The sequence below is a fragment of the Zeugodacus cucurbitae genome, chromosome 5, assembly GCF_028554725.1.
Source record: "Zeugodacus cucurbitae isolate PBARC_wt_2022May chromosome 5, idZeuCucr1.2, whole genome shotgun sequence".
NCBI lineage: Eukaryota > Metazoa > Arthropoda > Insecta > Diptera > Tephritidae > Zeugodacus > Zeugodacus cucurbitae.
The window spans coordinates 73,579,408-73,580,029 of record NC_071670.1 but is presented as its reverse complement, the minus strand read 5'-3'; positions in this window follow the sequence as shown (position 1 = coordinate 73,580,029).

The window sequence follows — 622 nt, the reverse complement described above, 5'->3', positions numbered from 1 at the left end:
TATCGTACTGAGTTGAAATAGACAGAAGTGCCTAATTTAAAGCATTCATAAAGATAAATACATATGTATATGTATGGTTGCTCAAAACAAACATAAAGACACACACAAAAGGCAGAAGAGGCGATCGATCGAGACAGAGCGCGCGATCGGACAACAATTTTTTGCTCCGCTCCCAGCAATCGAGCAAATGCAATTTGCCGGTTTCTTTACTACTTTATCCACAGTGTTCCAAAGAGCGCAAATAACACACAAGTGTTGATGGCGCCTTTGACGCTGGCCCACCTATACACATGTATGAATATTTTACATATATTTATATTGAATGCACATAATACACACACACATACATACATTATTCCCATCAAAACATCACTTCAATTCATGCAGAGGGGTCGTATGCCCCATATGACAATAAATTGGAAATTGGAGACTTTTCTTTCCGAAACTTAACGGATGAATATGGAGTACTCGTTTTGGTTCTCATCATTTTTGAAACACAATTATATCAAGAAATGAATATGTAGATTGCCATCTATGCTATGCGTAAAGTCTACTAGAATATTGAAAATTTTTATACACATATAGTATATGAGGGTAGGAATAATACCCGGACCGATCTCAC